This window comes from Eublepharis macularius, chromosome 1 (assembly GCF_028583425.1).
Source record: "Eublepharis macularius isolate TG4126 chromosome 1, MPM_Emac_v1.0, whole genome shotgun sequence".
Taxonomy (NCBI): domain Eukaryota; kingdom Metazoa; phylum Chordata; class Lepidosauria; order Squamata; family Eublepharidae; genus Eublepharis; species Eublepharis macularius.
Window position 1 is genome coordinate 104,770,575 of NC_072790.1, and position 17,236 is coordinate 104,787,810.

Sequence of the window (17,236 nt, forward strand, 5' to 3'; positions counted from 1 at the left end):
GGACAGGAAGGGAAAGTAAGGTTATCCTAAGGGGGTAGAGAGACAGAGGCTATATAAACATGGGACAATGAGAAAGAAGCTCTCTGATTCTTAGCTTCTTGCTCTTTGGATGAGCACAAGCCATGATGCACTGAGCTTATACCAAGGGACTCCATCTTGCCTATGCAGCAAGGAACAATGGAGAGAAGTCCTAAGATTTTAGGCTAACAATGGTCTTTAAATTACTGCAGCTGCCAGTAAAGCTAGCCTGTTCTAATTAAACACCTTATCCTTATTAGGATAAGTTCTCAGTGTAAGGAGAGGCACTGCATATTTTCACCATTTCTTTGTTTCCTTGCTCAACCTGAAATGCTTTATTTTTAATTCATTTATTAAACTTCCTTATATTGGGAATGCTCTAAGTTTGATCTCTGGAAAAATACCTTGTCTATTTGGTCTTGCTGTCTGAAGAGTAGTAATGGGAAGGGGCAGTAAGGAAGTTCACCATCCTTAGAACAGGATAGCTCTAAATTGCAGATGTTACAATCGATTGCCCAGAAGGTGTGGCAACTAGGTGGAGCTTCTAAACAGCAGCACGTATACAGAGTGCTTATGTGTATCTCTGGCTGGCAGGAGATACTCCAGGAGTCATTGGTGACAGTAAATGGTACCAAGCTTGTTTTTGGCAGCCGTGGGAAATGAAGAAAGGGCAACTGCATGAGGCAGAGATGTGGGGTGACTGTGGACTTTTTCCATCCTCCTGGGGGTCAGCTAGAAGGTACAGGGAAGGGGTTGCAACAGCACTTAAAATTGCTGTCTTGGCCAAAGTATAACTACCTTTCCAGGTACTATGTATTATCTCTTCAACTCCAAACTCTCCTTTACATGTTTACTGCTGAGTTTTAAGGGAAAGGCACCCCATCAGGACAGTGACTATAAACTGTACATCCTCCATTTCAACTGTTGCTTGCTGTGTGGCATTTCTATTTGAGAAGCACACATCCAAAGCAGCTAATGTTCTTTGGACCAGTAGCAGAATCCTGGCCTATCTGTGAGGTACTCTTCTGTCATTTAACATGCATGCTCATTGCTGAGGTCTAGTTTTTATATAATCTTCCTTTTAATCTGTAAACTGTCTTGCCATAGGGATTTCCCTCTAAATATTTCCTTTTCTGAAGTGCTGTACAGAGCTTCCTTGCTTCAGTGAATTAAGGGCAGTCCTGATCAAGGTGACCTAATTTACAGCGTTGCATTTCATTTTGCGGGGTATTTTGGACAGATGGTTCAAGTTTAAACATTTCAGATTTTGTGACAGTTTTCACTGTCAGCTGTCTGATAAAGTAGGCTCTCACCCAGAAAAATGTATACCACAATAGATTTGTTCTTCAATATGCTGCAAGACATTCTTTGTTGTTTTTGTTAAAACAGACTAACATGGGCATCTTTCTGGATTGAATTTTCTACTATGTCATTTTCAACAAGGTACTAGATTAATTTCAAGCTGTTTGACAGCAGCTGTTGGGGAATATTAGCGATAGATTTTTAAGGGAATAAAATAACACCTGTCTTTTATTTCTTTCATTTTCTAGTTTTATGTGCATTTGGTATCTGCTGTTTTGTTGTGTGTTTTATAGCCTTGTTTGAATCAGGGAAAGATTCAAGTTACGTGATGTATCTATATGGCAATAGATATAAAAGGTAATATTTACTAAAGATTAGAATAGTACAGATTTTATTTTTTTAATGAAAGATTCTCCTTGCTGTTGATTTCATCCCTCCATTGTATCTATTTGTAAACTTAGTTTGGAGAACACTGCTGAAACAGTTCTCTGTTTCAGAGCCCATCTAAAAAATTTAAAGACACATTTTTAAAGACATAGATATTTCCTATCTGCCTAAATTTTTGTGCCATGCCTGACCAATTTATTCTTCAGAGATCAGCTAACTTTAAAACACCCACTTGAACATTTGCCTTCCCATCAGTCTGCATTTATTCCATGTGGTGTCCCGCTGATTCTCAGCCACAAAGACTGCTGATCTGTTTTTAATTTCACTCTCCTTAGAAAAGCAGTATGCTTTTACAACAGAATATGTATCTTTAAGAAAGCCCTCCTTAGAACAAAATTTAATTGGTTGTCATGGCCATTTCCTACAGATTCAAAATATGACCAGAGTTTGTATTTGGGCTTTTGAGTCCAGGTGCATAAGAGAACAATTTCATTTTAACTGGAAAAAGATCAGTGTTCCATTATTTTTTTTCTAATACCACTTAGCATCTATGTTGTTTATCTTTATAAATCATCTGTTTATCTATTGCTTTACATTCAGTTTTCAAAACATCATAGCAAAATTATGTTTCTGTGTGATAATTCTTTAATGAAGACTTTTATGTCTGGAGTCTGAGGCTCAGCCCCAGGACTTACAAGGAAGAGGGGATGCGAGACAATTGGGGACAACTACCCAGCCACCCCAACGGACACCCAGGACCAGCGCAGACCAACAATAGAAGGGGGGGAAAGAGGCACTCCAGCCACAGGAGGGTGGAGCAGCTCCCAAGCCCCAGAGGGTCAGACGGGGCAGGTGGAAGCTGTCAGAACTGTGGCTAGATAATGTCCTTACTCCAGACTACCTTCTGCAATCGGACAAAAGCCCGTTGTTTTTAAAGAGTTTACTGAAGAAAGAGTGCATTATAGTCCACGAGCCTGAACACAATATTCAGGATGGTACATGTGAATTGTTACCAATGACAGGCAAAGCATGAGGTACAAAGTAACAGATCCCAGCAGGCCCAACCTCCCCCCATAGTTCTCAAAACAATCCCTTTGAAGCTAGGAAAGCGAAAGTCCTTCAAGGCTGGTTCTTGGTGGAACAGCAGTAGCCAAAACAATCCTTCTCTGTGAGACAGCTGCTTGGGAACCTTGGCACCTGTGAGGAAAGCACTTAAACACTGAAAAGATTAAAAATGGAGTCGGTTAGGCAAGAACATACATGAGAGCATTCTGAACCTGACATTCTGCCCCCTCTAAGATGCTCCCCCCCAGGTTTATGTGGGTAGCGAGAATGGAACGCTTTGACTAATCTAGGAGCATGAACATGTACAGAATTCACCCACTCATCAAACCCAGAGTCAAAGTCCTTCCATCTGATAAGGTAAAACAGCTGATTTCTTTTCAATTTAGAGTCCAAAATTTTCTGAACTTCGTAGTGAGTCTGATCATCTATTAAAGTTGGTATAGGAGGGGCACGGATGTGCCACTGGTCTGCAGGAGGAGCCCTTTTTAACAGACTGATATGGAAAGTATCGTGTACGTGGCGCAAATTTTTTGGTAAATCTAAGGCAACAGTCACTTTGTTGATCACTTTACGAACAGGAAAGGGTCCAAGAAATTTCAACGCGAGCTTACGGCTGGTTTGAGTCACTTTCAGATTCTTTGTGGAAAGATAGACAAGATCACCGGGTTGTAAATCCCAATCAGCCGCACGGTGGCGGTCGGCGTATCGTTTGTAATCCTCTTTGGCTTTGTCGAGATGTTTTTTAATTTGAATCCATTGTTGAGCAGCTTCCCCCCACCATTCTGTTACGTCTCTGGAAGCCGCAGTAGGAGGGGGGAGCGCTTCAAATGGGAAGGGTTTGAAATGGAAGCCATAAACGACTTTGAAGGGAGTTTCTCCTGTGGAGGCGTGCACGCTGTTATTGGAAGAGAATTCTGCCAGGGGGAGCAAATCGACCCAATTATCTTGTTGGAAGTTAATATAACAGCAGAGAAATTGTTCTAGGATTTGATTAGTTTTTTCTGACTGTCCGTCGGTTTGAGGATGATGGCTTGAACTTAAACCTTGTTCAATATCTAGCATTTGTAAAAGCTCCCGCCAGAAGTTGGCAATGAACTGTCCGCCGCGATCCGAAATCACCTTAGACGGAAAAGAATGTAATTTTACAATGTGTTTCAGAAAAATATCCGCCAGTTTTCTAGCTGAAGGTATAGTGGTGCAAGGTATAAAGTGTGCTTGCTTGGAGAATAAATCCACTATGACCAGAATACAGTTGTGACCTTTGGAGGGGGGTAAATCAGTGATAAAGTCCATGGATATTACTTCCCACGGTCTGCTTGGTGTTTCTAAAGGTTGTAATAATCCGGGAGGCTTGCCTTTTCGGGATTTGGCACTGAGGCAAATGGGGCAGGATGCTACATATTGAGAAATGTCCTTGCACATGCCTGGCCACCAAAATTGACGCTGTACTAAATGAAGTGTCTTTAGGTACCCATAGTGTCCTGCTGTAGGGGCATCATGACAGCGCTGCAAGACTTCTTTTCTTAAACTGTTGGGTACATAAAAGCGGTCCCCCCACAGCCATTCCCCTTGTTTCGATTGTTGCAGTTTGTCTTTGGGCACTTTCCCCCCTCCTTTTCCACTTCAGCTTTCAGCCTCAACCTCCACCCCTGATCGGGCTGCGGGGGCTGGGCAGTGCGACTGCGCATTGTTACCACACCCCCTAATTGCGTAGGTGAAAAGACGGTGTCTATAGTCTCTTCCCTTTTGCTTTTGTGTTGGGGCATGCGCGAGAGGGCATCAGCAAGAAAGTTAGATTTGCCCGGCAAAAAGTTTAAAGTGAAATTGAATTTGGAAAAGTATTCTGCCCAGCGCAGCTGTTTAGCATTTAGTCTCCGAGGGCTGCGTAGGGCTTCTAAATTCTTATGGTCCATCCAGACCTCGAATGGATGACGGGCTCCCTCTAACCAATGCCTCCAGGTAGTGAGAGCTGCTTTTACAGCAAACGCCTCCTTTTCCCACACTTTCCAATTTCTCTCTGCCTCAGAAAATTTTCGGGACAGGAATGCACAGGGCTTGAGTTTCCCGTCCTCCCCCTTTTGCAAAAGTACGCCCCCAATTGTGACGTTGCTGGCGTCGACCTGTACTACAAAGGGGCGATTCTCATCGGGATGTTGGAGGGTTCAGAAACAAACTTCATTTTGAGAAGGTCGAATGCCTCTTGGCATTCCCGTGTCCAAGGCAATTTGGCACCCGGCTTTTTGGCACTGTCCCCCTTGTCTTTAGTTTTTAACAGTTCGGTTAGGGGGAGTGTAAGTTGAGCAAAGTTTGCAATGAACTCCCTATAAAAGTTGGCGAAGCCTAAAAAGGATTGTAGTTCCTTGCGGGTAGCGGGAGTTTGCCAATTTTGGATTGCTTGTACTTTGCTCGGATCCATTTTTAAGCCATCTTTGGAGATGCAGTAGCCCAAATAAGTGAGTTCTGTTTTGTGAAATTCATATTTAGAAAGTTCGATGGGCAGTTTGTTACACATTAGTGTGGTCAGAACTTTTCTTACAAGATCCACGTGTTCCTCCTCAGATTGTGAATAGATTAAGACATCATCTAGGTAAACCACAACTCCTTTGTACAAAAATTCATGTAAGACTTCATTGATCATGGACATGAAAACCGACGGGGCCCCAGCTAGACCAAACGGCATAACTAAATATTCATACTGGCCGAGGGGCGTGTTAAAAGCGGTTTTCCATTCATCTCCTGCTCTGATACGAACGTGGAAGTAGGCATCTTTTAAATCTAATTTTGTAAAGATCTTACCTTGAGCCACGACGTTGAGGAGGTCTCTGATGAGCGGGATGGGGTATGCATTGCTGGATGACACAGTGTTAAGTCCCCGAAAATCCATGCACAGTCTTAAGCCCCCATCCTTCTTTTTGACGAAGAGCACTGGTGCAGCGTGCGGGCTGTTAGCAGGTCGTATAAATCCTCTTTGAAGATAAGTGTCAATGAATTTGCGGAGTTCTTCTCTTTCGTTGGGGCTCATGGGATATAGGCGGCCCTTAGGCAGCGAGGCGCCCAGTAAAATTTCTACAGCACAGTCTGTCCTCCTATGGGGAGGTAAAGTATTGGCCTCTTCCTCTGTGAAGGCTTGGATGTAGGCTCTATATTGCTTGGGTATTTGATTAATTTCTTCCTGGGTGAGGAGAGCTGATTCTTTGTGGGTAGGATCGGTACCCCAATTTTTATCCCAACGGTGACTTTTGCAGACATCATGGCTGAATGTGATGCTTCCTTCTGCCCAGTTTATATAGGGGTTGTGGTCGCACAACCACTGGCTTCCCAGGATCAAGGGGTATTTGGCAGTGGCACTAATGACGAACGATCTTACTTCCCAATGATGTCCCATGCCGGTTACGACCGGAGTGGTTTCAGTAGTGACTGGGTTCATATTAGTGCCGTCCATTTGCTCAAAAATGACGGGTGTTTCCAATTCTTGTATGGGAAGCACTAAGCCATTCACCAAGGCTGGTGCAATAATGTCTCTTGAGCAGCCTGAATCTATCAGGGCTTGCACGCGGATGTGCATTTTTCTGTCTGGATTTACTAATATTACAGGTATGAATAGTATGGACCCTGGAGGTCTGTTCAAAGCAGGAACGGACTGAGGTTTGATCTGTCGTTTGGATCCTTTTACGACAGATCCATTTCGTTTCCCGAAGTGGGACTCTCTGGATTCTCCTCCCCGGTTAGAGCTGTTGAATCATATTCCATAACTTCCTCCAACTCTAACCCTCTCTTGGGGAGGTTCTTCCGAGGAGCTCCTCTGCCCCTCACTGACCTGGGAGCTGGTGTTGGGCACGGTGGCGCCAAGTAGGTTGCGGGAGCTGGACGTCTTAGTTGGAGCGGAGGTCTTTGCACAGGCCGGTATGGACATTGCGCTGCAAAGTGACCACTTTGGCCACACTGCAAGCACAAACCTTGTTGCCATCTAGCATCTCTCGCTCCACGAGTAGCATATCCAGCCCCTCGGCCTCCTCGAACGAGAACTGAGGAGCGCCTTTGGCCCGCGGGTTGTTGATGTTGTTCCACTAAATGAATTTCTAGCATGCGATTTTCTACTTCGCAAGTTAACTGGATCCATCCTAACAGCGTAGGAGGGTTATCTTGCATGAGAGCTCTATCCAACAATTTTGGATTTAATCCCTGTTTGAATAAAATTATTTTGGTGGATTCCTCACACCTTGGGCATTTTGCAGCAAGCTGTCGGAATTTTGTAACATAGTCTCTAGCCGACATGCTGCCTTGCCTAATGGACTGCAATTCAGTCCGGGCCCTAGTTTCTTCTAGGGGATCTTCATATTAGGCTTGGAGTGTGTCCACTAGCCCTTGAAGTGTATTCAACTCGGGGGCACCAATATCATAAAGTCCTACATACCAGTCTGCCGCTTTGCCTTGAAGTCTTGATCCCAGGTGTTTGATTTGACTGGCCTCACTTCCAAATAAATGTCCCCATCGATTGAAAAACTGTACTGCTTGTACAAGGAAGAACCCCAGTTTGGGAGGATCTCCATCAAAAGTATCTTCTAGTTTAACCCAACCCATGGGAAGTTCTTGCCTGGGGGCTGGTGCAGGTAGCGGGTAGTATTCGAGCGGAGGCTGTTGCGGTGCGGGCGGTGGCGGTAACGGAGGTTGTTGGGGCAGTGGTTGAGGACGAGGTTGACGAGGAAGGGCCCCAGGAATCGGCCGCGGTGGGTGTCCTCTCGGAGCCGGTAATCTAGGCGAGGGCTGTCCTGGCGGCGGCCGGAATGGTGTGGGTAGGACCGGCGTACCTCGAGGCCCCATCCCACCAGGTGCTGGTACCCGAGGGAGGGGAGTCAGTCCTTGGGGCACCGGCCGTAATGGAGGTGGATGCGGAGATGCTGGTTGGAGAGGAATAGGGGTGCCTCTAGGGATTGGTTGACTTGGAGTTGGTGTCCCGTTCGGTTGAAGAGGAATAGAGGTGCCTCCAGGGATTGGTTGACTCAGAGTTGGTGTCCCGCTCGGCCCCGGTGTCTGGAGTGGTTGAGGAGTAGTGCCCACTCCAATGGTACTCGTCACTGGGATGAGAAGAGGAGTAACCCCACTCGGTATTACTGGTACCTCCTCTTGAGAAGTTGGCGGTGGTGCCATGGGGGAATCCGCTCCTGTCGGACGCTCCGGTTCTTCCCCTGCTCCTGCCCCTCCTGTAGCGCCCAGCTTGTCTGGGTGAGGATCTGTGGGACAGAGGTCCTCTGGGCAGGGATCTTCGGGTCCCGGTCCAGCTCCTGTTTCCGAATCGGTATCCCCAGTCTCATCGGGTTGCTGTGGCCATGGTTGAATCGGTCCCTCGGGCCGTGGGATGATACTTTGTAGTGTAGACAGACTTTGAGAGATATCTGGGTAGCCCGTCGGCAGTTCTTGTCCATCTCCCACTACGAGTACTGACAGCAGGTGAACAGCATGAGCCAGACTCTCTTCTATGTTCGCTAGTCTGGACTCTAAAACTTGAACTCTGTCTGAGTTCCCTACCTCTTGTACCGTATATTCCGTAGCCTGCGAGGTCGGCACATATTCAGCATGTGGTCTCGTGGCTGTCGCCCTTGGCCCAGGTAGGGGGTCTTCCAAGACTTGCTCTTCTTGGGATCTTGCGGCTAGAATCCCCTTCGCTAAGCCGGTGACCGCAGAAATTCCGGAGTCAATCGCAATAGTCCTGCTTTGCAGTTGCACCCAATGGTGCTCACTTACACCCGCTTGCCCCGCTCCCGGGGTGACTTCGGTATAATCCCAACTTAGAACGCCATGGTGGGACGCCTCCCACTCCGTTTGCTCGGCCGTTCTATTCCAGTAAAGCCACGGTCGGCTACCGGTGTGTTCCGGAATCGCTTCTAAACTCCGTCAGCCATCCAGCGATGATTGTGTGAACATTATGCTGGCCCTTCGTTCTCTCGTCTCCCGAGGTCTTGCGCCCCACTGCGAAGGAGTGGGCATAGAAAACAGTGGTTCGGCTGTAGCTCTGGGCCGATTGTTCGTACTGCTGGGAGCGATAGTGTAAATAGTAGTAACGGAGGAGCTGTTCCCTCTTGGTACAGGTCCTTGAGGTTCCAATCCTTGAGAGCCGGGAGAGGCATACGGGTCAAACAAAGGGTCCCTGATAGGGGCTGCTTTGGAGTCCGTTTGATCCGGCTTAGGCATTGAAAAAAAGGATTGGTAACAAAATGTCAGAACTGTGGCTAGATAATGTCCTTACTCCAGACTACCTTCTGCAATCAGACAAAAGCCCGTTGTTTTTAAAGAGTTTACTGAAGAAAGAGTGCATTATAGTCCACGAGCCTGAACACAATATTCAGGATGGTACATGTGAATTGTTACCAATGACAGGCAAAGCATGAGGTACAAAGTAACAGATCCCAGCAGGCCCAACCTCCCCCCATAGTTCTCAAAACAATCCCTTTGAAGCTAGGAAAGTGAAAGTCCTTCAAGGCTGGTTCTTGGTGGAACAGCAGTAGCCAAAACAATCCTTCTCTGTGAGATAGCTGCTTGGGAACCTTGGCACCTGTGAGGAAAGCACTTAAACACTGAAAAGATTAAAAATGGAGTCGGTTAGGCAAGAACATACATGAGAGCATTCTGAACCTGACAGAAGCCAGCTAGCCCCACCCTCTGGTGGGAGACCAGGGGGCCAGGCAGGGAGAGTGAGGAGGACTGTCAGGGGGGAAATAGACCTGAGAGAGAAGGCACAGGGAGCAGGGGCAGCTAGCCAACAAGCCAGCCAGCAGCCTTACTGGCAGGGGAGGAAAAGCAGCAGCACAGACAGCTCAGGACCATGCCCCAGTCTCCAGGCAAGCTAGAGGGGATTAGCCAGAACCAGGAAAAGCTGGGAGCAAAGCCATCCCAGGTGTGATGACCTGAGGCACTCAGCAGGGAAAGCTTGGCAGCCAGCCAGGAAAACATAGCTGTGGCTGATCAAGGCAGCCAGCAGAGAAAACCCAGGTGTGGCTGCCTGAGACATCAAGGGCTGTGGCTAGAGTGCAGAGGGGTCGTGGCTGGCAGGTGGAGCTGGAAATAGGGGAAAGGATAGAAGGAGAATTCACCCACAGGGCGTGATGGGTTGTGTAGGAGTGTGGTGGAGGGGGAGGGGGAGGGGGAGGGGGAGGGGGAGAGCATGTGTGCATGTGCACATGAGCGAATAAGCCAGCAGCAGAGAGGAGGTGGAGGAAAGAAGAAGAGGAAGAGAAGGAGTAAGACCAACAACTGGATGGAGACAGCTGTCATGGAAGGCAGCCAGGACTATGTCAGGTTGAAGGGACCTGCAGGTGGACTGAGAGGGTGTGAGAGTGAGGTATACCCCCCTCCTTCCACGGAGCGGGATCCCGCATATTCCCTGAAGGTCCTTTAAGGCTGAAGTTAGGCATGTCAGCATCTCACAGATCAGCACCTATGGCAGAACCTGACCAGCATAGTAATCTGGTCTTCATAAAAATTATTTTAGAGCTGCATCTTAAGACAGTTGGACTTTGAACAGAAGGAGGGGTGGATGGGTGGTTGGTTTGTAAAAGAAGGGTTAAATATTTTATGTTGGCACTAAAATAACTCCCACTTAATTTGTTTTAATGTCTTGGATCTGAAAATGATCTGTCCATTATATCTGTGAGATTTCAGAATTTGGATTAAAAATTATTGGGACCCATTTCTGTTTTAATCTCTTAAAAAGTAGCCACAAATTCAGAATTAAACAGCTAGTTTAAATATATAAAAATATTTTAGTTCAGCAATGTTCTAAGCATGGGATATAAAATAAGTGAAACACATGACTGGGCACAGATTATGTGCTTCAAGATTAATTTTAGAACCTTGATCTGGCTATGGATAAGATGCAAGTTTCACTGCAAATTTAATGTGCATAAGTGTCCTATGTGCATTTATTTGCAAGTTAATTAGTTTTCACCTCCAACCTCTTATTACACAAATGGATTCTCAGTTTCTAAGCAGTTGAGTGTTAATTCAGTCCTCTTAAGCAGGAGGCCTCTGTTCCTGTGGGTTCCTTTCACTCTGGTTGGTGTGGGACTGTCAGTAGGAAGATACAGACTCCAAAGTGTTACTTCTACTAATTAAGCAGTTTATTGGAAGGCACTGTTGCATAATGCAGTACAAAAGCAAGCTGACTCGGATGCATGAAGCAAATACATATGAAAAGGCTCAAATAAGGCTACTAGGAGTGTACATAATGAAAAAATGAACCAGAAATACACCCAGAATCACTGTTTTGGTTTTTTAAAGCAGTCTCTGGAATGATGAACCAAATCCGGGAAAACAAATTATAATGGTGCACTCCCACTAAAAAGTTTGTTTTGTTTCAGTTTATACTTCACAGAAGCAGCAGCTCTATACACTGAGCTTGACAGCAGCATCTGGTGATATCAAAGAATACAAATTGAATCCGAAGGGGAGAAAGCCTTTATGTTATTAAGTAACTCTGTGGGTGGGAAGGGAGAATGAAGGCAGTGCATTTTTTTCTCCCCATCACTACCTGGGCAATGGCACTGTCTCACTGCCAATCAGGTCCTCAAAAGGGGATTGCCCTCCCCTCTCTGCCTATCAGCTTTGGAAATGTTCGGAAAGGTAAATGGGAAGACTATCATAGGTGTAATGCTAAACACAATACCCTAAGAGTAAGCACTTTTGAATAACATGGAACTTATCTGAGCAGACCTGCTGGGATGCATCTTGGGCCTGAACTACATGAGACGAATTACATGTGTAGAGCACATGATTGTACTTACACGTGTTTCCCTCATTACTTTCCTGTTCTCTCGCACACTTCAGGCACTCAGCAGTCGATCGCATGTACATACTGGCATGGGTTTCCCCCTGTTCCTCCAAGACGAGGGATGGTATCCTATGATGCACCTTCCCTTTGTGCATGCTGAAATCGTCCTTGACAAATTTGGTAAAATGTGGCAATTTTTTTTAATGGGAAACAATGCCTTGAGTCTCGGTGAGAAAAGTGAACTGTAAATGATGGATGTAAATAAATTACTCAAAAGTATTGAAAAAGAGCTAGGGTGGAGAATTTATGAGGGTTTCCAGGTCAGAAGAATGAGCTCCTGGATTACAAGAGCTGGAGCCTTAAACTGCAGTGCAGCAAGTGCTCCACTCTGCAGCTGCCACTTTTCCCACCATACCAGCTTCCATATCTTTATTAAGTTTCTTCCATACCTTTTCCCAACATATGGACTTATGTACATGGACAGCAACCTTAACATCAGCCTGACATACAATTATAGTAGCTTTACAACCTCCTCTCTGTTTTCCATCTCACACACCAGCTGTAGCCATCCCAGCAGGGTACGTGGATCTTGCACCATGGCTTTGGCTACTAAGTCTGGATTCAAGCCAGCATGGAAAAACTCCACCTTCACCGATTTAGTCCAGTGTTGAACTTTGGCAGAACATGCTCTGAATTCAGCTGCAAACTCACACACCGGGCGCTTCCCCTGCCGCATGCACTTAGAAGTACCCCAACTCCACTGGGTCCCCCTTAAAGCAGGATACTAGTTTCCATAGCCTTCACGACAGCTGCGGCAGAGGTCCAGGGATCGGCTCAAATGGGACTTCCACTGGGCGTACGGATTGGGTGGGTAGGCCAGCCAGCACTGGGGCTCCTTGCCTGTCTAGTGCTCCTTGCCCATCTGGGGGATGGACGAGCAGTACTTGGATGGCTTGACCCAGCTGGCCACCTTGGCCTCCCAGCTGACCGGGTTGGAAGGCCATCTGCATCATCTGTTGTCTATTCTCCATGAAATCATACAATTCACACCTCATCAGCAGGGATCTCTTGCACTTCTTCTACGCAGGGTGCTTCCAGCATTCCCCTCCCTCCTGATTCCTTGTCACCTTCCCCTCCTGCTTCGGGGAAATTGTCCCAATGGATCATGGACGGTCAATGGAGCTGAGCCTTCCAACAATCTCTTGGGTCTAGCTCCCTCCTGGCCGATACCACTCGTGAGGTCCACCCCTCCATCCAAGCTCTGTAATTGATAGACTGCCAGGAAAAACCTGTGTGAGTCTTGCGCCAGCTCTGGCTCCAGCCAATGCTCCTGCACTGGGCCCACGCTCCTTGGCAGGGTCTTTAAGGCTTCCCTCGGTCGGCTCTGCTGCACTGGTCCCCTTGCCTCCCTCAGCCACCATGGCTCAGAGTTAGGAGTCTACGGTGAGTTAGGTCTGAGGGTTAAAGAATGGTGAGTCCTAGCAATCTATAAAGGCAAACTCTCAAGAGACTTCACTTCATGAGTAAAAGTTCTTTATTGCCAGTATCATACACTTACACCATCTTTGCTAGAACTGATGACTACAGACAAGTATCGCGCAGATATAGGTCCCCCAAGGCTACTCCTAACCCCCTCCCCATTTCTATTAAGAATTCTCTAACTTTGCATTCAGGAAAACAGGCTGTGTGATTAATGGATCAAGCAGGCTCCCAGGCTTGGGAGAGATTACAGGCTCGAGAGAGATTACAACAGGAACAAACACCTTTCATTTTCAATTTCTCACTCCGGTTTCAAATAACAGAAACACCCCAACAGCTTCAGCTTCAGCTGCAGGGGGGTATTGAATATGGCAGGTGATCCTGAGCACCTGACACTTAACTGATGGCAAAGTTGCCCAAACTTGTTTTGCCACTTTTCTTTCAGCAGGGTCTTAACTACTTCTCATCTGGCAACACTATCTTTAATCTAAAGATCCTTCTTAGTTTCAAGCAGACTGAACCAAAGGGGTTAGATTTTACAGACCTCTGAAATGGGTGCCTGTCTGCACAGTTTATCAGCAGTTGATGTAGTTGGCCATTAGTATCAAGGTTTCTCCAGAACAAGTGAAACCAAGTATAGAATATTTGCTTTCTTCTTCATTTTTACTGACTTCTTAATCTGCTTTGTGAATGCTCTACTGGTTGCTTGAATTGCTGCTGATTATGGCTGAGGGATATGGTAGAGGGATTTCTGCTAATGGAAGAAAGGGAGGTGATTTTTGCCAATTTTCCCCTTCCTGTATCAGACCATAATCCTCTAGCCCTGTTTCTGGGAATGGGGGTCTTCCAACAGCAGTGTTTCAGGAGGGATTTGGGGGCAGCCATAGGCAGAAGAAAACAAATGAGTCTTGCTTCTTTGCTAGAAACTCTTCCATCAGCAAAAATGTTTGAAGCAATATGGTTTTATTACCTGCAATTTCATCTACTTATTATATGAACTGTCTTTGATTTGTTTTTAGCTATTGTACACCGTTTCAATTGTTGTTTTAATTTCTATTTGTTTATTTGTTTATTTGTTTGTTTGTTTGTTTGTTTGTTTTTGACCTGCCCTCCCTGCAAGCGGGCTCAGGGCAAGGTACAACATTGATTAAAATGCAACGTAAAATCAATCATAAAAACAGATAAAGTACTGTACCCCTTTCGCGGCAACCAGCGTGAGTGGACTCTCCATACCCCTTGTAGAGGGAGACCAGTGGAAGGCTTGGCAATGATGGGCTAAAATTAGCCTCTTCCATATGCCTGGCAGAACATCTCTGTCTTACAGGCCCGCCTAAATGATACAAGATCCTGGCAGGCCCGAGTGTCCTCAGGCAGAGAGTTCCACCAGATTGGGGCCAGGACCAAAAAGGCCCTGACCCTAGTAGAGGCCAGCCAAGCCTCCCTAGGGCCAGGGACCACCAGTAGATATTTTCTGGTTGAACGAAGTGCTCTCTAGGGCATATACAGGGAGAGACAGTCCCTTAGGTATTCTGGTCCCAGTCCATTTAGGGCTTTATAGGTCAAAGCCAACACCTTGAACTGAATCTGGAATTCTACTGGGAGCCAGTGAAGCTGCTGCAAGATAGGCATAATGTGTGTCCTACACAAAGCTCTAGTTAGGACACATGCAGCAGCATTCTGGACCCGTTGAAGTCTCCGGATCAAGCCCAAGGGCAGCCCTGTGTAGAGCGAGTTATAGTAGTCTAACCTGGAGTTGACCATTGCATGGGTCACTGTCATTGAGTCCTGGGCCAAGAGCTATCCAGCTTGACGAGGCGGGGGTTATTACCCCCCAGAGAAGCAGCTGCTTTATGATCCAGTGGACTGTCACTGAAGAGTGATTGCAAAAAGAGGTTTCCTGGGGGAGAGCTGGGTAGCGAAAATCTTCAGAACTATAAGCAGCAAGCGCAAAGGAGCTTTTTACCAGTTTTAGATCTTTGATTGAACATCTGAAAGTGAGTGGATAAAATGGCGCTCTCTGAAGAGATATTTTTAAAGCTGCAGCAAATCTCTAAGCTGATGAATGATGCACTAAGAAAAGCAGATGAGACACTTGGATTGAAATCAGACAAGGGCACTGTGTTAGATGCCGGATTAGAAGAAAACTTTGATGGGACAGATTTATTTGAAAGAAAATCGGAGAAGAAACAACAACAAAATGGAGGAGAAAATCAGTCTTTTTCTGTGAAGGTACAAAAAGTGGAGAAGAAGGGGGAGGAGCGTGGAAAGGAAGCTGTGAGGAAGAGATCTAGTGTATTGCTTCTGTACGAAGCAAACAGCACACAACGTACTTCAATTAAGAAATACATTACAAAGAAGAAGAAAGGCAACCAGACACATAACAATGTATTCATCGACACCTTGCAGGAATGCTTAGAAGGCAAGAAGAGCCGCTTATGGTTGATCATCGGAAGGAAAGAACTGCAATACTACTCTAGAGGGAGAAGGAAGAAGAAAGAAGATGGAACTTAAATTATGATCCTGGGGCTTTGACAAATAAAGAGGGTATATGGGATATATTGCGATTTATATCTGTTTTGAATTCACTTAAATTGTTTTGATATAAAAACCTAGAGAATCGGGAAAGAAATTAAGCACATATGCCCCTTTTTTGCTTTATTAAGCTTAACATAGACCTTATATAACCCTATAGATCTTTTTTTCCTGTTTAACATGTTACACACTGTTTATATTTTGCTACTGGATTAGAGGGAGTGTGGCAGGAGGGTTCTTAGAGTCATTTGCTCTCCTTGTTTTTCTTTTTCTTTTCCTTCTGTTGGAGCTCTTTTCTTTCCTTTAAATGGTAGTGTTGTAGGAAAGAGAGAGCTATAATAATATTCTAGAGGGAGAGAGAAGAGGAACAAAAATGAAACTCAAAGTATGACCAGGTAAACTGGTCTTGGGGTGTCTCTTATTTCCCCTCTTGCTTCTTATCTTTTTATTTCTTTAAATAAAAGGACAAGAATGATTTTGAGATGAGGTCTAACAGGGGAAGCACTAGAGAGGTAGAGGGAACCTTATAAATGTGTTAATTCTCGAAGGAAAGAAGGAGCTGCAATATTATTCTAGAGGGAGAGGGAAGAAGAAGGAAGATGGAACTTAAATTATGATCCAGGGTCTTTGACAAATAAGGAGGGTATATGGGATATATTGTGATTTATGTATGTTTCGAATTCTACTTAAATTGCTTTGATATAAAAACCTAGAGAATCAGAAAAGAAATTAAATTCATATGCCCCTTTTTGCTTTATTAAGCTTAACATAGACCTAATATAACCCTATATATCCCTTTTCCCCCTTTTTAACATGTTAGACACTGTCTATGTTTTGCTATTGGACTAGAGGGAGTGTGGCAGGAGGGTTCTTGGAGTCATTTGCTCTCCTCCTTGTTTTTCTTTTTCTTTTCCCTCCGTTGGAGCTCTTTTCTTTCGTTTAAATAAAAGTATTGTAGGAAGGACAATACTATAACAATATTCTAGAGGGAGAGAGAAGAGGAACAAAAATGAAACTCAAAGTACGATTCGGTAAACGGGTCTTGGGTGTCTCTTATTTCCCCTCTTACTTCTTATGTTCTTTATTGGAATTTTTCTTTTTATTTCTTTAAATAAGGGGATAGGAATTATTTTGAGATGAGATCTAACAAGGGAAACACTAGGGAGGTAGAGGGAACCTTATAAATGTGTTAATTTTTAAAACCTAAGCTATAGGTTAAACTAAGTCTGCCTATATATCTGTTTTGTTTTTCTTCTGCTTTTTTACATGAAACATAAGTATTAAATCTTAGATGGCTTGAGATCTGATATATGAGAGATCGAGGGTAGGCTGTTATAAAAATTTTATTGTATACTTCTCTCCTTTAAGTAAACATTTAGTTAATGACATATACAAATAATGGGACTAACAATAAAATGTAATGATGTGGATGTTTACTTCTATTTTCTGTTTTCTTCCCCCCCCTTCTTTTCTGTTCAGTCTCTGGAAGGGCTAAGGGCTCAGTACCCTAGGCTCAAGAGCTAAAGGATCGAAATGTACCTTAGGAAGATGCTCACTTAAAATAGAAATAATTGTAAGAAATGAGAAAGGAAACGGAATAGGTGGGTTAAAAAGCAAGGAAATTTAAAAGTGCTTGGAGAGATCTAAATGGACTGTGTACTGTATAAAGAGAGAAAGAAGGGGGGATGT

The 17,236-nt window shown here is 45.0% G+C and overlaps 1 protein-coding gene across 1 annotated transcript in view; it reads left to right on the forward strand.

Moving 5' to 3' along the window:
* Positions 1-17,236, forward strand: part of SLC35F1 (solute carrier family 35 member F1) — a 423,749-nt gene that overhangs the window by 88,745 nt on the left and 317,768 nt on the right. The gene's annotated exons all lie outside the window — the stretch shown is intronic.